We start from the raw sequence: 21,975 nt of genomic DNA on the forward strand, positions 1-21,975 counted from the left end.
TAGATAGATACATAGATAGATAGATGGATAGATAGATATCATGTAGGTACTTAGTTATTTCCATGTTGTCTCCTCTATTAGAATGTATGCTCCTCTAGGGTAAGGATTGTTTTTTGTCTTTATTTATATCCTTACCACTTAGCATAGTACCTGATACACAGTAATAAATATTTATTTGTTAACTGTTACTCTGTTCTTAATAGTTTATAATTCATCTGAGAACTCTCTGTTCCTATCTTTGACCACCAAGCCACAGAGGAACAGCTTTTGGTTTTATGCATGTGTATTAGTTCTTTAAGTGCCTTGGGTCTCAGAGCCTTGTCAGGGATATTGATGCAAAGCTTTCACCGAAGTTTGTTGCTTCCCCTCTTATTCTAGTTGCATAATTTTGTTCATGCAAAAGCTTTTCAAATTCATGTCATTCAAATCACAACTTTTGTCTTTAGTGATTGTCTCCATCCTTGACTTGGTTAAGAATTCTACCCCTAGTCATAGATGTGAAAGATACTTAATCTGATTCTCAAATCATTTTTTAAAATACTGACCTTTAACATTTTGTTCACGGATCCTGTTTTTAGTTATTGTGGTATATAATGTAAAATATTGGTCTATACCTAACTTCAATCAGACTGTTTCTAGTTTCCCCTTCTCTTGTCAAATAAGGAATTCTTCCACAAGTAGTTTATGTTCTCCAATTTATCTAACACTGTTTCTTTAAGTTCAATTATTTGTAATTCTTCCTTATCATATGTTCTACTGATATACTTTTCTAATTGATAACTAGTATCACATAATTGCTGCTTTGTAGCATAATTTGAGGTCAGGTAGTACTCACCTCCCTTCATTTCTACTTTGTTTTCAATGTTTCCTTTTTAGATTCTAAATGTTTTATTAAGAAATGAATTTTATTGTTATTTTGTCAAATTCTATAAAATAACCTCCTGAAATGTGATTGGTACACTCTTCTTTTCTTCAGGTTAAGCATCTTGAGTTTTTTCAATCTATCTTTGATCAACATGGTCTGTCAATCAATTAAAAAGGATTTATTTAGTGTCTTCTGTGCACCAGATACTTTGTTGGTGTCAGGGGTGCAAAAATATAAATGAAACTGTCTCTACCCTAGAACATTATGGACAACATGTGTATATATATGAGTATACGAAAATGCATAAAAATAAAATACAAGGCAATTTCAGGAGAGAGGCTCTGGTATCTGCAGGTCAGGCAAGGCTGGCCTCTTGTAGGACATGGTATTCCAGCTGAGCTTTGAATAATATTAAATCAGTAAATTAATGGAGCATCACCATTTTAAAAAAATTTAAATTATTACAATCATTATACCATAATAATGGTATGAACCATTATTAGCATGCAATGATCTAGTAAATCAGTCAATCAACAACTATTTATTTATTGTCTATTGCATGCCAGACAGGGTAATAGTGTCAGGAAAACAAAGACAAAAAGAAAATATTCTCTATCTTCAGACAACTTACATTTTTAGTAAGTGAGATAAGCTGTGTGCATGTGAATGTTTATAGGCTACATACAAAATAAAATATAAGGCGATTTTACCAGAGAGGCACTAACATCTGTGAGGATTAGGGAAAGCCTCATATAGGGGGTGGTCATTTTGCTGAGCTTTGAAGGAAGCTAAGGATGTTGAGAAGTAGAGGAAGAAAGAATACTTTAGAGGCATGGGGGATAACCTGTGAGAAAAAGCAAGAAAGTCAATTTGACTGGACTATACAGTGAATGAAAGGGAGCAGTGCAGGTATCATAAAAGTCTCAGAGCAGTTTTAAGGTTTTTAATAACAGAAGGCTACTCTAAAACTTTTGGGACATGCTGTATGTAACAAGGCTGGGAAGGTCATTTGGAGCAAGGTTACAAAGACCTTCAAATGTCAAATGGAGGAATTTGTATTTGTTCCTATAGGTTATAGATAGCCCTGGAGCTCATTGACAGGAAAGTGACACGGTCATATATCTCTGCTTTAGGAATATAACTTTGGTTACCTCATAGAGGACAGTTTGTAAAGGAAAGAGAAATGAAGCAAGGAAACTAATTAGGAGGCTATTGCAACAGTCCAGGCAAGAGAGGATGAGGACATGAATTAAGACAGTAATGATATGAGTGCAGAGAAGAGGAGATATATGTATACGTATATGTATATATGTGTGTGTGTGTGTGTGTGTGTGTGTGTGTGTGTGTGTGTATATATATATATATATATATATATATATATATATATATGTGAGAGATGTGGTAGTGCTAGAATTGGTTAAGACTTGACAACTATTTAAATATGTAGTGGAAGGAAGAGTGAGGAACCAAGGGTAAAGCTTCAAAACTGGGTGATTAGAAGGATAGTGTTGCCTTTAACAGAAAGAGGGAAGTTTTCAAACTGGATTTGTTCCAAGCTTTTGAATGTCATCCTTTTAATTTGGAGTACAGAACTGGACACAGTTCTCTGATAATTGTCTACCTTGGACAGAGGACAGGTCTTAATTATCATATCAGTTTCCTCGGATGGTGCTTAACTAAAGTCTCTGGTTTTTTCAGCTTGAAAGTGGCTCTAACATCCATCTCTATTGTATAGCTATCGTGAGAGCTAAATTAACATTAGGAAAACCTATACAAATATTTGGTTCACTTTCTTCTAGAAAGCAGCCTACTGATAAAACAAGGAATCCAGCTGCCCTAAGTGGACTTTGATCATTTGTTTTTCCAGATGGCCTGAGAGAAGCCGGGTAAAATTTCTCCTCTGTTCATGAAAGGAAACTTGAACACACAAAATACCAATCAAATTTCCTTTCCTGTCTTAAGTCTCTTGTGAAGAAGTAAGGGGAAATGGCCAGACTGGGCTATTCTGATGAAAATGATTTTATTTGCCAGTTAATATGACAGAAATTGCTAAGACTGGAATTTGACTGTAAATAAACTAGGTCATTTCTTTCTTAAATTTTGATATGAAATAACTGTGCCTTTCCTGAGACAAATGTTTATGGTTACTGAGTCTAGAGCCCAAATCAGTGTGCATCATTACAACAGAGTTAAGAACCTTGTAAACACTAGAGAATGGAGCTGTTCCTGGTGTTCTATTCAAGGAGATAAGCAGCAGTTTCTATTTCTAGTAGAATAGTTTCCTTATCAAGATACTTCCTTGACTTCCAGTGACAGTTTTCAAAGGATTTATCTTGTAGAGGAAGGTTTTAATCTTTCCCCTTTGTTCTTCAGTTTTAATAATGTATTTTTTCAAATAATAAAGGTGATAGATCATTATTTCCAAGGTGCTTTAAAAAAAACAAGATTCATAATATAATTAGATCTCTGAAATACCAGTTGCTTGGAACATCCTTGTTTTACTGAATTAATAATTCATCTGAAAAATATGAACAAGTCTCATTAATTTCATTCTTCTCAAGGAGCTTAATTCTTCTCAAGGGCCATAGGATATAGAGTGGGAAGGACCCTTACACTAATAACTAGCTAGGACAGCTGGATGGCTCACTGGATAGAGGGCCAAGTCTGGAGTCAGGAAGACCTGAGTCCAAATCTAGCCTCTGACACTTACTAGCTATGTGACCCCAGGCAAGTCACTTAACCTCTGGTTGCCTCAGTTTCCTCATCTATAAAATGGAGATAATAATAAAGCCTACCTCCCAGGGTTGTGGTAAGGGTCAAATAAGATGATATTTGTAAAGAGCTTAGCACAGTGCCTGGAACATAACAGATTACATGTTAGTTATTATTATTAGCCAGTCAAGAAGTATTTGTTAAGTATTTCACTATGTGCTAGAATTATGCTAAGTGTCAGGGATGCAAAGAAGGCGAAAAATAGTCCTGGACATGCATGCAACTATGTACAAACAAGATGCATACATGGTAAATAGGAGGTAATTAATAGAAGGCAGATATTAAGTGTAAGGGGGAAGATTTCTTGTAGAAGGTAAGATTTTCACTAGGACTTGAAGGAAGCCAGGGAAGCTAAGAGACAGAGATGAGGAGGGAGAGAATTCTAGGCATGGGGAACAGTCAGAGAAAAGGTCTGCATCAGGAGCATTGCAGGTAAGGAACAGCAAGGAGGCCAGTATCACTGGATCATAGAGAGCACAAAGGGGAGTGAGATGTAACAAAACTGAAAAGGTAGGAAGGAGCCAGGTTATATATAACTTACATTAAATCACTTACCAAGTTAGGGAGAGGGCAAGGGAGGGAGGAACTTTTGGAAGAGAAAGGAAGTTTTGGAACTCAAAATTTTATATAGAAGAATGAATCTTTTTTTTAAAAGAGCAGGTTATAAAGGATTTTAAAAGACAAATGGGAAAGTATATGTTTAATCCTGAAGGAAATAGTGAACCACTGAAGTCATTGAGTGAGGAATGAAGTAGGGGAAGGGGTGTCATGATCAAACTTACAGTTTAAAAAAATCTATTTGACAGCAACTAAGTGTAGGCTGGACTGGAATGGGGAGAGATTTGTGGCTTGGAGAGAGTATCGTACACAGCAAAGAACACTCCTTCTGGAATCGTAGTATGTGGTTTCAAACTGTAACATGTGCAGCACAGATGGGTAAAAATCAGGCTGAGGGTAACTGATGGGCCACAAACTCTTCAGTGAGTTAGGGGAAGTCTACCCCAAGCATTTGAAGACTTCTCCTGGTGAAATGGGCAGATGAGAACAATTTGTTCCAACAGTCATGAAGGCAGCTGAAGCAGGTACTACGGAGTACATAGAGCTTGGTCAGACAACAAAAATGCCAAGGTCATCCACTGTATCCTGGGCCATTGCCAGTCATTTAGATTTTTGTCTTGCCACTGGACTTCCATGGCTCTTGAAGAGTGAATGAAGCTGACAACTTTTTGCAGCTCTGCCTCACTTAAATCTGTTTTACACGGGAATCAAAACATTACTTCATGATGTCATCAGTCTGCTTCAAAAATGAAGACAAACAGCATATGGTTTCAAATCCCATCTCTGGTGTTTAGTACCTGTGTTACTTCAGGCAAGTCATTAAATCTCCAGGACCTTCTGTTTCTTCACCTGTAAAATGAGGGGAGAATGGAAAAGGGGTGGATTAGATGTTTCAGGCAACCATTCCAGCTCTGATCTCTGATCCCTCAGAAGATCTTCTTGCCTAACCTTCTCATTTTATAGGTGAGGAGCCAAGGCCCAGAGAACTGAAGTGACATATTTCACGTTTATTCGGAGTAGTCAGTTCCACTACATACAAGAAAAATGTACACATTTCAAATGGTAAACAGATGCTTAATTCTATGCTCTTACTGATGTAACTGCCATAAGTATATATCCAAAAGAGCAAAAACGCCAATTTGTTAGTGAAGGGAACTGTGCCACAAGAGATCTGGGATACGGAAACTTCTAATGTTGGGAAACAGGATGGATGAAGGGAGACAGAGAAAGCTGTCCAAAAAAAAAGCATCAAAGTTGTAATTTTCCAGTCTTTAATTTTAAAAGTACTTAAGAAAGGGGAAAAAATAACATGCCACTTTCCCCTCCTTTTTTCCCCACCAGATTGCCAAACAATTACACTATATTGGTTGATGGATATCTTAAATTTATGTCTTTTTATTAGGCATGGAAGTTCATTTTATAGCCATGCTTAGACATGTCTAGCCACGATATTAACTAATATTTCCCCTCCCCATTAAAAAAAAAGATTAAATAAGTAATAACTAACACAAGATATACTTCTAAAGAATACTCCATGTGGGTAGCTTTCATTTGGCACCTACTTCATAGAAAAATGGCTTTTTAGAGTCTCTAGAAAGTTTTAACTGTTCTTAAACCAAATATACTTTCCTTAGATAAATACATTCTGAATTCCATCCCAGTAGGCTAATACCAGCTGAAACACTGAGGTTCTTGACAAAGCAAACAGAATAACATTCAAGAGATTTCATATATCTCATGTCCATTCTCCACAAAGTGCTTAACCATCAGACAATTTTAATCACCTTGAAATATACTTTTAAAAATAGAAGATTAATAAGAACCTTCAAGCTTGCACAGGTCATAGAGTGAATCCCCACCAGGTGTTATATGCCTGTGTATGCAAAACCAGCTGAACGTCAGAAATTCCTGGGTAGCCTTTTAACCTTTATCTTTCCAGGCCTTACATTTCTTTCCAGTCCAGGGAACCCCAAGAGAGATATAGGTACAGAACCCTGATAGTTTCAGGTTATTCTGGACTCATCCTGAGAGGCTAAATTCAATCCATACCCTTCTGGGAGCTGCCTCAGAGCAAATCTTAAGGGACAGCAGCTAGGTGTTACAGTAAATAGAACACTGGCCTTGGAACCAGGAAGAGTTATTTTCATGACTTCAAATCCAGCCTCAGATACTTCCTAGCTGTGTACTCTGGGCAAGTCACTTCACTCTGTTTGCCTCAGTTTCTTCATCTGCAAAATGACCTGAAGAAGAAAATGGCAACCCACTCTAGTATCTTTGCCAAGAAAACCCCAAATGGGGTCATAGAGAGTTGGCCAGGACTGAAAAAATGACTTAACAACAACTTAAAAAACCTTAGGGATGGTTTGGAATCAAAATAAATCCTTCAGTTATAAACTACTGCCCCAAATTAGCCCTATTCTCATCTAATCCAATCTGTCAGAATGAGTCTTTGTTAAGATCCTGTTATGTCTGAGTCACTGTGATACAAAGACAAAAGGAAATATGGTACCTTCCTCTGCGAGACTATATTCCACAGATCTATGTGTCTCCAAAGCTGCTGAAGATTCCCAGGACACAATTGAGGAAAGACCCAGGACTGGGATTCAGATTCTAGGTTCCCACATTACTCATAGCTACATCATAATGTCAACAAGCTTTTATTTAAGTGCCTACTAGATGCTAGACATTGTGCTAAGCACTGGAAATACAAAGAAAGGCAACAATACTTTTTAAAAAATCAGTCCCAGCTCTCAGGGATCTCAGTCTAATGGAGGAGACACATGCAAGCATCTATATACAAACAATCTAGATACATGATAAGTTAGAAATAATAATAGAGGGAAGGCACTAAAATTAATAGTGCTTAGGAAAAGCTTCTCAAAGAAGGTAGGATTTTAGGTAGATCTTAAAGGGAATTTGGGGCACCAAGTGGCACAATGGACAGAGCACTGGACCTAAAATCAGGAAGACTTATCTTTGTGAGTTCAAATCTGACTTTAGACACTTACTAGCTGTGTGCCCTGGGCAAGCCACTTAGCCCTGTTTGCCTCAGTTTCCACATCTGTAAAATAAGCTAGAGAAGAAAATGGAAAACTGCTCTAGCATTTGTCAAGAAAACCCCAAATGAAGTCATGAAGAATCAGACACAAATGCAAAACAACTGAATGACAAAAGGGAATAGAGGAAGGCAGGAGACAGAGGTTAGAAGGGAAAGCATTCCAGGGATGGGGACAGCCAATGAATAGGGACAGACTCAGGAGATGAAGTGTCATATGCTAAGAACAACGATGGGGTCAGTGGCCTTGAATCATAAAGTACATGAAGAAGACTGCAAAGGCAGAAGAGTACCACATTATGAAAGGCTTTGCAAGACAAACAGAGGATTCTATATTTTTATTTGAACTTGGAGGTGATAGGAAGCCACTGGAGCTCATTGAATGGGGGAAGGGGTAACAAGATCAGACAGACCTGTGCTTTAGGAAGATCAATTTGATCTCAGCTGAGTGTAGGATGAATGCATGGGGAGATACTTGAAAGAGGGAGACCAACCAGCAAGTTATTGCAATTCTGCAGGTATTGGTTAATGAGAGGCTGCTGAAGGGTGATGGTTGTTGTTTGTCCTTCATTCTTAAAGAGGACCACGTGTGATGGTAATGCTCAGGGAGAGAAAAGTCATATCTGAGAAATGTATGGGAGAAATAGATGTATGGGAAAGGGTGATGGTGAGAGAGAATGAAGGGATTAAGATCCAGGCTGTGAGCCTGAGTGCCTGGGAGGATGGTAGTACCCGTGAAAGTAATAAGAGAGTTAGGAAGAGGGGAGGCTTTGGAGGGAAAGATGATGAGTTCAGTTTTGGAAATAGTGACTGTGAGATGGCTGCACTAGCATCTGGCATATTGGCTATGCAATGAAAGGTCCAGTATATCCTTGGGGACCGTATACCAAAGCGCTAAAACATGGTGAGAAATTAAAGATATTTTCATCAGCAGTAACTCCCCACACAGTACTACACAAAATACAAACCATACAGATATCTGCACTGAGAGATTTGGAAACTTAAGATTTTTTTTCTTGTTTTTAGTTTCTATCTCTGTACATATACGTAAGAATATATTATGGGAAAAAGACTTATAATTCCCTAGAATTATTAGAATTTAAACCAGGAACTCAAGAAAGTGCTCAAGATTGAGAGCCAGAAAAGCTTGACTTCTAGTCCTGGCTTTGTGACCATCTATGAGATAACATTTATAAAGGTAGCAAGATGGTAAACGGACAGAGCACTGAGCCTGGAGTCAAGAAGACTTCATTTCAAATATGGCCTCAGACACTTATTAGCTGTGTGACCTTGGACAAGTCACTTAACCTCTGTTTACCTCAGTTTCCTCAGTTGTAAAATAAAGATAATCATAGTACCTACATCCCAAGGTTACTGTAGTGGTTTGCCATTTCTTTCTCCAGTGGATTGAGGTAAACAGGGTTAAGTGACTTGCCCAGGGTCACACAGCTATAAGTGTGTGAGGCCAGATATGAACTCAGGTCTTCCTGACTCTGGGCCCAGCACTCTATCCACTAAGCCACATAGCTGCCTCCCAGTGCTATGTAAATGGTAGTTTTTATTAGCCATATGAATATGCCCAGTCATCTCTGTATACCTTAATTCCCTAGATATAAGATAACTTGTAGATAATCTCTAAGATCTCTGTGAGCTGAAAAATTCTTTGAATCATTCTCCCATTTTTTTTCTATTCCCCATCAGATATCGAATATATGAGATGACAGTGCCTTGCACATAGCAGGTATTAAATAAATTTTGCTCAATAAATGGAATGAGAAAAGCCTGATAAATGATTTGCAGGGGATAAGTAAATAACTCTGGACAGAAATGTAGGAAACTCAGTTTTAACAAGCATTCCACTTCACATCATGTTAAAAGGAAAATTTAACCCCACTACCTATGCTTTTGGGCAGCTAGGTGGCACAGTAGAGAGAGACCTGGGCCTGGAGTCAGGAAGACCTGAGTTCAATCTGGCCTCAGATACATATTAGTTGTGTGACCCTGGGAAAGTCACTTAACCCTGTTTGCTGCAGTTCCTCATTTGTAAAATGACCTGGAGAAGGAAATGGCAAACTACTCCAGTATCTTCACCAAGAAAACCCCAAATGGTGTCACAAAGAGTCTGAAAAAAACAAACAAAAAACTATGCTTTCAGAGGTGCCAGTACTTATATTTTAACTCATTAAATTTCTTTACAGAATACAATTTCCTTATATAGTTTCTTCTACACATAAAAAAGTTAAAATAAAGACACACACTAAAAGTTAAGATTGATAAAAATGAGCTCATAGCCCAGTTACAGCCAAAAACAATAGTTTAACTGGATTGTAAAACTGACATGAATCCATAGGCTTGCACTATAATTGAGCTGGAATTTATGTTTGAAATTTAATACGCTGCAAGTTTGAAATGGCTCTACTTCTTAATGTGGTTTTTTTGGGGAGAATAAATATACCATCATCTAACAATAACTTAGAACATGTTATTTCTTCAACGAAATGTGTATTTTCCTGAGTAAATTTTGCCATGATTATTTTATAATTTGGCAGCAGAAAGGTTGTTAGACAAAATCATTATACATATCACACACACACACACACACACACACACACACACACACACACACACATCCCCTTCCCATCCCATATGTACAAAATAGTTTAGTTAAACATTTAAATAGAGGTAGCTAAATGGGGCAGTAGTTAGAGTACTGGGCCTGAAGTCAGGAAGGCCTGTGTTCAAATCTAGCCTCAGACACTCACTAGTTATATAATCCTGGGCAAGTCACTTAACCATTGTCTGTCTCAGTTTCCTCAACTGCAAAACTGGGATGATAAGAGTTTCCAGGGCTGTTATAAGGATGAAATAAGATGAATTTGTAAAGCATTTTTCAAACCTTCATGTGCTATATAAATGCTAGTAATCATTAATAATTAATTAGTAACCTAACACGATTAAATTAGCAAAGGGCTATTAAAATCAAAGTCATATTTTAGTGATCACCTCTGGCTGCTGAGACAAGTTAATTTGAATTATTTTTAATACCTCTTAATGATAGGCTATGACTTTTCAAAATGTAAAGTTGTCCCAAAAGTTCATTCACTACATATTGATGTATTAGATAAGGAAACATATGTCAGTTCAATATACTATATAATTCCTATTATTGATTTTTCATGGATATTATGAAAAGCCATTTTTAAGCAATAATTTCTACTTTGTATTAAATCAAACAAATGATGAGACATACATATTGGTAAGCCAAATTCCAGTTGCTTATCTCTTCTTCCACATAACTGTAAACACATCATTTATTTTTTTTCAAAATCAGTTTCTAAGTAAAAAGAAAACAAAAAACTATATACTTTACCACTAACTTAGGCAAAGGTCCTATACCTTGTATCATTGTCAAATAGATTTTTTGGGAGATCATTTGCAAGAACAGTGAAAAGATACAGATACAAGTCCTCTTCCCTTTTCCTCTCATTAACTTTTTGTGGCTTCCCTGAACATCTAACACCCACTGGTAAATTTTTTTGTTAAAGATCTCCAAGAAGGGTGCCCAGAGTTTGTTATTTTTTCTTAATTCACATCTTCTCTTTTTCTTTCTTTCTTCTTTATTTCATTTTTAATTTATCAAATAAAACAAGCATTTCCATAATGTAGTACAATAAAAAAGATGATTGTATACAAAACTATAAATCTGCTGCGCACAACTTGCTATTCCTTTCAAATATACATCTTCTCTTAGTTTGTTATATGGCCTTAGTAAATATGGTGTTCTGAAAGCACCTAGGAAAACTCTCAACATTTTACCAATCACTTTGAATTATTATTTGAAAGCCTGCTATGTAACATTTCATAAATTTGATTTAAATCTGTTTCCAGATGAACTAACAGAAACTCTAATTCAAATCACAAATTATTTTTAATCTAGAAACAAAACACTGCCATACTTAGGCCCAGCTGTATAAGATAGTTGGGTAACATTCATATTATTACAGCATTGAAGAAACATGTATGCAGGATGTCAGGTGAAATATTTAATTTGGTGGAATAAAGATTATTGGAATATGATTCTGTAGTCCTTTGTGAGTTATCACAAAAACAGCTTTCAGGTAGCCTTTTAAGCAGATTGCAACCGGGAATAATACATCGTGGGCATTATTGCTTATTTTAAAAGTAATGTATTATTTTTTAGATACGGAGAAATATAAAAAGTAATGCAATCATAATTGCTTGCCTGAAGATTATGTATTATCACTCATAGCATCTTAAAATCAGTCCTACTCTGTTGTAGATCAAGTCTTGACCCAAGCTAGCTCATTTAAGATGATTATGTTGTATGGTGCTAGGACAAATTTAAACTGATCAATCTACAGCTGTTTATTAACATCCCGTGATGCTCCAAACAATCTGCTAGACAAAAATATAATGGTCCTCACTCTCACAGAGCTTACATTCTGTTTGGGAAGACAATACATAAAAATTATATACAAAATAGTACAAGTTTTCTTTGTTATAAGAGATAGTTCTCTAGGATAGGGGATGGGCAGAAGGGAACATACTAGGAGATATAAAAACAAGCAGACAATGAAAGAGAAAAAGAGAAAAGGGAAGGGAAATAGAAGTAAAGATATAAATGATGGATAGATGGCATATAATTGAATAGATAGGCAAATAGAGATAATGGATAGGTAAAGACAGAGAGGATAGATCGATTCAGGGTAATTCTGTGGGGTCACTGCCATCTGGGGGAATTGGGAAAGGATTCATATATTTCCCGATGCTTGAGCTGAGCTTTGAAAAATTGAAAGCATAAAGTTCATAGTTCCAGGCAGCAAGTAACTGCTATTTTTATTATATTACTCGTCTTCACGGTCATCATCCCAATTACCCACAGTTGTTATTATTCTCTCTCAGCCCGGGTAATTTGTATTTATTTGTCTGTTTTGACCCACGCGAAGTCATAGAGAAAGGGTTTTCAACATGCTAAGGAATACCAAGAAAGCCGGTTTAGATGGAATATAGAGTATATGGGGGAAGTACTCGCCAGGGGCTTGTGGCCTAGGTCCGTGAACTTGGCTTCTTTTTTTAATATCATTTAATATTTTAATATAACTGGTTTCCTTTGGGTTCTACTCATTTTATTTTATGCATTGAAAAACACAATTCAGAGAAGGAGTCTATAGGTATACAGAAGAATGTTAAGAAGCCCAGATGCACACTGAACTTAGAAAGGAAAAGAAACGGTCTTTATTACCTATGTCTGAGGACCACACATGACAGTTCAGCAAGTTCAGATATGCAGACAAAACTGACTACACAAACAGTCTGCTGACCATGGTCAGCAAATATGAAGGAAAGCACATAGAACCTAATGAGGAAAAAGAAAAAAAAATTGGGATTTTTTCAGGGGGACTTTCAGAGACTAGAATCAGCAAAAGTCTCAGAAACGATAAGTTTTCTATTAATCTAATTGATTCTAGTAATCTATTAATCTAACTAAACATCAGACTATATAGTTAAGATACAGAAAAAATCAACAGCAATAAAATGGAAATCAGGACACATGCTATAATCTCACTCACTGCCCTGTAAGAAGAGTCATTCTCGAACTGACTGCTTCCCATAAATCCCATTCTGGACCCAGCAACAAGGTTCAGGTAGCAAAGTGCCCTGAAAGTTGACATATTGAGCCGTTTCCCTATCAAGACAGGGGCTGGAGTGCCTGTCTGTGAAAGAATGAAAGTAAAAATAAAAAGCCTCAGCTGTCTTAGCAAGACTGATAAAATTAAGCTCCTGCGGTATCTTTTGAAGTTTATTTTTTTTGGAGCAGCCAGAAGTCACTTTAAAGATTACTTGCCAACACCGACTAGTATCATGTGTTACTAAGCAGTGAGATGGCTGTGCAGGACTTACTCAGAGTCGCCCTTGACAGTGACAGTTAAGGTCATGCAGAAGCTGATGAGCTCCTTTCTTTTTTCCTTTCTTTTTTCTTCTTCTTTTTTTGGCTTCTTTTTTAGTTTTACAATTCGGCCACATTCTTCAAAGGGAAAAAAAATGATCCCACCTTTTTGTATCTATATATACCCTAAAGCAGCAGCGTTGTATAGATGGCCTTTGTGTTATTTTGAGCCCTCATATATCTCTCCTCTTCTTGCCCTGGATTTCCCGAGACTAGAAATAGCTCTTTTCAGGGTAGGTCTTTGAGTGCCAAAAGGAGGGCATGCTTTGCAGAGAGCCTCCCTCAGGTGTGATCAGAACTCTGGGGATTGGAGTCACTAATTCCCAGATCACCTTTTTTCCAGTGGACAGTTAGGTGAAAAGACATCTCTCAGTACAGGAGAAAGAAACAGATACCAGAAAAAGGGATTTTGTCCAAGGTCACAACAGTCAGTGACAAAAATAGGACAAGAACATATCTAATTCCCAGCTAATTTCCAGATGCTGACTAAGCTTTGAAGGAGGCCAATGATACACACCACTGTGTCCAGTTGAGAGATCACGAAGTGACCTGGTTAAAAAGGTAAATAAACTGCAAAGTTTCATGCAAAAAGGATTCTAATTGGGGGGGAGGGTTAGAAAACTTGTAGAATGAATATACCAGGGATCCTGTCAGGCAAACAATTTACCTGAACTCTACCTCTGACTTCCTGTGTTAAAAGGTGGCATCACAGCTTCCCTCATAATTATAACTCACAATTATATAACACCTGAAGGCTCATCGAGCATTTAGCCTCACAACATCTCTGTGAAGTAGGTGCTATTGTAATCTCCATTTCACAAATATGGAAACTGAGACTCACAGATTACATGACTGGTCCCAGATCACAGAATGAGTGAGGGTGTGTGGCAAAATTTGAATCCAGACCTTCCTAACTCTAAAAGTAGTACTTTATCCCCTACATAATGCAGTCTTTCAAAGGACAATTATGTATGAAGTCTAAAGAAGGTAACTGTCTTAACATTTTTTCTCACCCTAATGAGATTCCCTCTTTAATTTTGTTTTGTTTTAAAGGTTACTATGAGTCTTAATATCAGACTACTTTCTTCCATCTGGGAAGGAAATGGCTATATTGATACAGTATAGTTGTAAAATAAAATTGGTTTTGTGCTTTTGATCATAGATCTGCTGAACTGTACTCATAAGCAGCCCAGCAGGAGGTGAGATGCTTCTGATGCAGAAATGATCCAGAGATGATGCAGAGATGAAACAAACCTATGAGCAAAACAGAAATTCTACAGAGTTTGCATTAGGGGTCTTTAACCTCTGCCTCTGGTTCCTCATTCCTCTTCTGTAACATCCTCTGTCTCCTATCCAAGAGAAAAGTGTCTGACATGTTGTTTGTATTTGGGACTGAATTCATATTAATTTCTAGCCTCCTGAGCTTGGCAGCATTTAAAAACCTTTTTAACTTTTGTTGTGGAATACAAGGCTCAGGCTCCAATTATAGGATTTTAATATGGGGGAAGGGATGCACTATTCTTTAGTCATAAAAGCGTTTCAGACCTAAAGGTGACCCTTCTTTACATTAGCCACTTCAGGGTGTTATGTGAAGGCTGGTTCAGAAGGGGTGATAGTTGATCTTCTTTTTCCCCTCAAATGAGATATTTATAAAGTACTGACCATAATGCCCAGCACATAGCAGGTACTTAATAAATGTTTGTTTCTTCCCCATCATCACTTCCAAACTTTACTCCTAGCTCCATTTAAAAGAATGATCCTTTGATCATTCTATGGGACACCCTAGAAGAAGGAGCGTGAATATTCTTGGTATAATTTTTGCATTTTTTGCATAGTTTCTCCACCTTTTTTTTGTTTATGTCACATCCTTTAACCAGGAGTTCCCTAGGACTCTGTCATTGGTTTATTTTACTTTTCGCTCTCTGTTGTCTCACTCAGTGATCCCATCAGCTGCTATGGGTTCAATTGCCACCCTTATACAGGTGACTCCCAGATCCATACATCTAGCCTTCACTTCTCTGCAGAGCTACGGACATGCATCTCAGCTGCCTCTTGGATGTCTTGAATTGGTTATCCCATAGTTACCTCAAACTCAACGTGCCCAAAATATTGTTTTTGTCATTTTTTTCCCCAAACCCTCCCATCTTCCAAGCTTCTCTATAACTGTCAAAGGTATCACATCCTCCCAGTCACCCAGATCTCTCAGGCCCAAATCTTTGATTTGCCTCTTTCATTCATCCTATGTTTCAGTCATTTTTGTGACCCCATTTGGGGTTTTCTTGGCAAAGATAGTGGAATTGTTTGCCATTTCCTTCTCCAGCCCATTTTATAGAGAAGGAAACTGAGGCAAACAGGGTTAAGTGACTTACCCAGGGTCACACAGCTAGTAATTGTCTGAGGAAAGATTTGAACTCAGGAAGATGAGTCTTCCTGACTCCAGGCCCAATACTCTCTGCACTATGGTGAGGCCTAGTCACCTTCATTCATTCCACATATCAAGTCTATTATCAAATCGTGTCATTTCTAACTTAACAATATCTCTCCACTCATACAACCACCACTCTAGATCAGGCCCCCCTGGTCTTTTGCCTGGATTACCGCAAAAGCCTCATTAGGGTAAGTGAGAAAAATGTTAAGACAGTTACCCTCTTTAGACTTCATACATAGTTGTCCTTTGAAAGATTGCATTATGTAGGGGATAAAGTACTACTTTTAGAGTTAGGAAGGTCTGGATTCAAATTTTGCCACACACCCTCACTCATTCTGTGATCTGGGACCAGTCATGTAATCTGTGAGTCTCAGTTTCCATATTTGTGAAATGGAGATTACAATAGCACCTATTTCACAGAGATGTTGTGAGGCTGAATGCTCTGTGAGTTTTCAGGTGTTATATAATTGTGAGTTATAATTATGAGGGAAGTTGTGATGCCACCTTTTAACACAGGAAGTCAGAGGTAGAGTTCAGGTAAATTGTTTGCCTGACAGGATCCCTGGTATATTCATTCTACGAGTTTTCTAACCCTCCCCCCCTCCCCCAATTAGAATCCTTTTTGCATGAAACTTTGCAGTTTATTATTGGTGTCCTTGATTTAAGATTCTCTTTCTCAATGATTACCCATCCTTTCCACAGCTGTCATAATGTTCTGGTTTGTTTTGCTTTGTTTTGTTTTCTCAACAGCAGGTCTGACTATGACATTTCTCTGCTAAGGGTCTATAGTGATAATCTGTGACCTCTAAAATAAAATAAAATCTGTTTGACACTTAAACTTCCTAACAACCTGGTCATTTCATACATTTTCAACTCCCTTCCACCTTGCTCCCCTCTGTGCACCCCATAAGCCAACCTGCATAGCCAACTGCAGATCCCTAAACAGACTCCATCTCCCAGCTACATGTCTTTGCCCTGGCTGTCCTCTATGCCTGGAATGTTCATCTGTAAAATGGAAATGATAATAGCACCCACTTCACAGGGCTGTTGCAAGAATCAAACGATAAAACATACAAAAATTCTGTAAACCTTACAGCACTGTGTATATGCTAGCTATTATTACTAGTTCCCTTCCCTTCCTTTAAGACTCATCCCACATCCCATCTTGTGCAGTTCTTCTTTCCCAGTCCATCTTCCTCACTCTTAGCCTACAACTACCAGTTTTTCCCCTTTCATATTTCCTTCATCAACATCATATATATCATGTATGTACCTAGGTATTTATACTCCTTTAGGGCAAATGACTGTGATTTTTGCCTTTCTTTGTATCCCTAGCATTTGGCATATTGCCAAAAAAAAGTGGCAGAGGCACATAGTAAGCGCTTAATAGAGCTTAATAAATGTTTGTTGCTCGATTGACTTCTTACCCATCTTCTCCTTCTTTCCTCAAGTACCTTGATTCTAGCCACCTTACTACCCATATGTCTTTCTGCCTTATCTCTCCGTCTGTCTCTGCTTTTTTCTGTCTCGTCTCTGTCTTGTCTATGCCTCTGCCTTTATTTCATTGTCTCTGTCTTTCTGTCTCTGCCTCTTTGCCTCTGTTTTTCTCTGTCTCTCTGTCATACACACACACACACACACACACGCACACACACACACACACACACACACACACACACACACACACACACACACACACCTTTGGTGGGAGGTAAAACTAGATTATACCAGAGTTTCCTTCCAACCCTGTGAGCCCAGGATGTGTGAGGCAAAGCAGTGTAGTAAAAAGGTAAAAGATATTAATTTTCCAGAAAAAATGAGAAGGAACATTAATTCTTATCACTTTCTTTTTTTAAAGTCAATATCAAGAATTTCTACAGTGTGAAATTGACTAGTGAAGTTAATATTATTTCCTTTCCTGAAGACTGGATTAATTCTTGAAGCACAAGTAAAAATCAAGCTTGTGGAAGTTGTTTTTCATCTTACTTATACTGCTTTTCAACTGGAAGAGAAATGATTTGCTCAGGATCAAGTATCAGAAGACTGTTAACATGCCAGTAATGTAAAAATAATTGTTGTCATTCTCCTATATTGGAAAGTGCAAGCTCACATCATAAACCTGCCTACCTGCCTTCCTTCCCTGACAATGGTTTCTTCTGCTAAATTAAATATCTAGAAATAGAAGCACAAGGAACGTTTTCCTGTGTCAAGTTAATACAGTCAGCTCCAAATTATTGTGGTATTTATGCGGCAGGAGGGTAGCATATTGGACAGCTTGTTAGTATCTCCTGTGGAGATAAGATTCACCAGTGACATTTAGGAAAGATATTATGTACTTGAGACATTTTTAAATATTTAGTGTGAAGAGTTTTAAAAAAACCGAATCATCTTACCAATGGTCCACTTTTTTCTAAAAGCCCACAAAGAGAGAATTCCATCCATTGTTTGACAAAAATCACCATTTTCCTTCATCACATCTTCAGGGCCATAATAGTCAGGCTTGTCTTAAGTTAAAAGATATTCATTGAAAATAGACTTAGAAACACTTGAGATGTTCGCAGTGTGCTGTAATAATGTATACCAGCATGGTTTAGTGAAAAGAAGAATGGAGTTCAAACTCCAGCTCTGCCACTGCCCATGAAGTAGCTGGGTGGTATGGTGGCTAGAATGCTAGATCTGGACTCAGGAAGGCCTGAGTTCAAATTCAGCTCAGACTTCTACTATGGGCATGACTGTGGGCCATTTTCATACCTTCTCTGTGCCTCAGACCCCTCAGTCTGTAAAATGAGGATGATAATAGCACCTACCTTGCATGGTTATTGTGAAGATCAAATGAGAACTTATGTAAAGCAAATTGAAAACTTTAAAGGGCTACATAAACACTAGCCATTATTAGTTCCAACTCTGTATATAACTTTGGACAACTCATTTAACCTTTCTAGGACATATATTTCAGGAGGTTGATGGATAAAATGACATTTAATATCCATTCCAACTCTAAGTGTATGATCCTAGAGTGAGATGCAATTAAGGAAAAAGCACTGAGTTTAGGGTCTGAGAATCTGGGTTCAAATCGTACCTCTGCCACTTTTTTGATTCTGTAATTCTTGGGGAAATTTTTTTTGGTGAGAAGTATTTATTCTCAACATAATGCAGTTTCTTTCCAAAGTTTTCATTTTTTTGAAATTCCTTTCTATTTTTCTGATTATATCATTCAGAATGTCTCCATTGGTTGCTAATATTTCTTTAATAATAATAATAACAATAATAGCCAAATGTATATAGCACTCTAAGGTTTGAAAGTACTTTAAAAATATTAATTCATTTGATCCTCACAACAACCCAGGGTGCTATAATTATCTCCATTTTACAGTTGAAGAAATAGTGGCAAAGAGTTTAAATTACTTGCCCAGGATCACAGGCTACCTGATCAGGTCTACCTGATGTCAACTCTTGCATTCTTGCCTAATACACTATTTAACCTCATTTTCAACAAGGAGACTGTAGCCAAGTACCCCCAGCTCAGGCAGATGGGGAATGGAGTGGGCTAACAAGAGGAAAAGGGTGGAGATTGGATAATAGAAGTATCAGAGAACAACAAAAAAAAGTTAAGACCCTGTCAGGGCACAAAGTAGCCAATGAAATCATGATACTTTAGTTTGGAGTATAGAATATTTGCAAGAAATATTTCAAAGAATTGAGTATAGGGAGAGCATTGGTTCCCACAACACTCAAGCCAATGAAGTATCATCTATCAATCATTCACCAGGAAAGATAAACTCAAACCAAAACATTGCATTATTTTTAGGTAAATTCATAGTAGGAAAAACATTTTGATGATAGATAGATGATAGATAGATAGATAGATAGATAGATAGATAGATAAAGAGACAGACATTTGTATGTGTGTCTGTACGTCCATGTATACTTTGGTATGTGAGCTATAGAGACACACATACATGTATATATACGGTATGGATGGATGGATGTATACTTTAGTATGTGAGATGATATAGATACAGATATAGATCTATGTAGATTTCATTTCTCCCTCCCAACTTAAGATCTAGATATCACAACATTTAAGCTGACCAAAATAATTGTTTGGGAATAAAGATGTGTTAAATTCAGTATTTCTCAGAACAAAGGAAAAGGAACAGATAGAAGATTTCAGAGATACAGATGGGAGAGGGGCTATACCTAGAGGAAGAAAGGCTTAGTTCCCTGGAAGAGGTAGGTAGAGGAGAGAAATCTGTTTATCCCTGTGTCCCTCCACCACCACTCACCCATGGAAACTCTTGGCACCAAACACTGTGGCAACTGTAAAGAGGTAATGACAGAGAGGGGGGAAAGGAGTCCCTGAAAGGGAAAACTTTAAAAAGGAAGAATTCCTCAACCAAACCTCCTAAAGAAAAGAGGAGTTGCTGAATTATTCAAATTCCAGGAGCAGCCAGTAATTGAACTTGGGATCAATAAATAAGACCCAGAGCCATAATATGGAGAAGCCAACCCAAGCCTTGCCCTTCATTAGGGCTTGCCTTGGAGAAAGGCTGTGTTCCAATGGTTGTAGAGAAAATCCTGCTGAGAGACAAAGAAAGGAATTTGTGAGATTTGCTTGAAATTGAGAGGAAGCATGACATAGTAGCCAGAGAGGCAGCCTTCAAGCCAAGAGAATTTGGATTCAAGCCCTGCCTCAGACATATACTAGCTATAAGAACCTGGAAAAATCATTCAGCTTCTCAGTGTTCTAGTCAACTCTCTATAACTACAAGTTGAAGAAAAAAATCCACCTTTCATAAAATTTCCTCAGTTTGCAGTTCCCTAGAACAGTGAAATCACAGGTCTAGTCTTTATACCCAAGACTGAATCTAATTTCAGTCAACCTAGAATGGTATTTAAAGCAATAGGTTCCACCTATTTTTAGTAAAATTGCTATATTTAAAGAGGGCTTTTTATTTTCCAAAATATTTTCATATTTATTAGCATATCAATTATCTCCCCAGTTGATAGAACTTCTCTGTCCTCAAAGTATCTGATATTTACCTGTTTGCACTGTATACATTTCTTGAGGGTATTAACTTTTTTTTAATTTTTGTTTTTTTACCCCCTGTGCCTAGCATAGTGTCTTTCGTATAACAGACACAATAAATATTTGTTAAATTGACTGAGGGTAGCCAGGAACATCAACATTAAACATTCATTAACTAGGTGATCATGGGCAAGTCACTTAACATTGGTTTGCCTCAGTTTCCTCATCTGTCAAATGAGGATAATTGCCCAATTTTGCCCAAGGTTATTACAAGGAACAAACGAGATAGTATTTGTAAAAGCACTTAGCACAATGCCTTGCACTTGTAAGTGCTATATAAATGCTAGAGAGTCAGAATAGTAATAGCAGCAGCAGCAACAGCAGGAGCAGCAGTAGTAGTAGTAGTAGTAGTAGTGGTGGTGATGGTGGTGGTGGTGGTGGTGGTGGTGGTGGTAGTAGCAGTAGTAGTAGTAGTAGCAGTAGTAGTAGTAGTAGTTGTAGCAGTAGTAGTAGTAGTATCAGATATAGTAGTCAGATGCCTAACTTTCTGCAAGATAAAGAGCAATGCTTTGCACGCAGAAGGAAGTTTAGAAGCCATTATTTATTACCAATAACAATGTAAATAACAACAATAATAGAGACTTCTTAACCCACAAACACCAATGACAACTTAGAAGATCAGTGGGAAAGTTCTGTCTGACCACAGTGAGAGAGGAACTCAGTCTGGCCCCAATCCCAGCACAGTCTGGGAGTGGTGGCCTGTTCCAGAGCTCTTGGCCCACAGACTGAGGGGGAATTGAGTGACTGATCAGAGGGGTATTGCAGGAATCTCTGCGGGTACTGAGGCAGGAATCTCTTGCTTTGCCTATGCTTGGATCTGAGTCACAGTTCTGGGTGGTGGTCCTGGGCAAGGAGGAGGGCTGGCGTGGTGGAGCTTGTAGTGGCTGTGGAGAGGAAACCTTCCTCACAGTTTCAGGACAGAAAAGAGGGCTTGTGGTCACTCATAGACCAGAACACTGGCCAGGAAAGGAGTAAATACCTTGCCCTTGATATACCACCTTGGAAGAATTGAAAATTTACAGGTCCCTAGAAGTATCTCTGAAAGCAACTGAAGCTTGGGACAGTACATTCTCCACATTGGAAGCAGACCCCTACCTTAACAAAGAATTTAAAACTCAAGTAATTGGCTGGGAAAATGAAAAACAGAACAAAAAAAAAGTCAGACCATAGAATCTTACTTTGGTGACAAAGAAGATCAAAACATACAGTCAGAAGAAGACAACAAGATCAAAGCTCCTAC

General features: G+C 37.8%; 1 long non-coding RNA gene across 1 annotated transcript; it reads right to left on the bottom strand.

Annotated features, from left to right (window-relative positions):
* Nucleotides 1-1,391: 1,391 nt before the first annotated feature.
* LOC110218500 (uncharacterized) lies at nucleotides 1,392-13,016 on the bottom strand. Its single transcript, XR_002327319.2, has 3 exons — nucleotides 12,842-13,016; nucleotides 12,514-12,627; nucleotides 1,392-5,044 (listed from the first exon to the last, which is right to left on the bottom strand). It is a non-coding gene; the product is annotated as an uncharacterized LOC110218500 (long non-coding RNA).
* Between the last annotated feature and the right edge of the window lie 8,959 nt (nucleotides 13,017-21,975).

Source organism: Phascolarctos cinereus, unplaced genomic scaffold (genome assembly GCF_003287225.1).
Source record: "Phascolarctos cinereus isolate Bilbo 61053 unplaced genomic scaffold, phaCin_HiC Scaffold_2;HRSCAF=192, whole genome shotgun sequence".
NCBI classification, from domain to species: domain Eukaryota; kingdom Metazoa; phylum Chordata; class Mammalia; order Diprotodontia; family Phascolarctidae; genus Phascolarctos; species Phascolarctos cinereus.